Below are 279 nucleotides of genomic sequence, written 5' to 3'. Positions count from 1 at the left end.
ATCTGTCACGACCCAAAAATGGATGTGATCGCACTCGTCTTATCCCACCAAGACAAGTCAGCCTAAAACTCAACCCATATAATAAAATGCAGAAATTTTTATAGTCAACTCACCAATACCCCAAAAATCTGATTGTCACGTGTACAAGCCTCTAATGTGTTATAACAAAATTGAAGGAAAATACAAGTTCAATGACATTATTTCTAGAATAGAACAAGATCATAATTAAGGAGAACGAAGGTCCACTGAAATGAAAAGCAGCTACCTCACAAACCTCCA

Source organism: Solanum tuberosum, unplaced genomic scaffold (assembly GCF_000226075.1).
Source record: "Solanum tuberosum cultivar DM 1-3 516 R44 unplaced genomic scaffold, SolTub_3.0 scf00671, whole genome shotgun sequence".
In the NCBI taxonomy this organism is placed as follows: domain Eukaryota; kingdom Viridiplantae; phylum Streptophyta; class Magnoliopsida; order Solanales; family Solanaceae; genus Solanum; species Solanum tuberosum.
Note: the sequence above shows the minus strand (reverse complement) of the source record.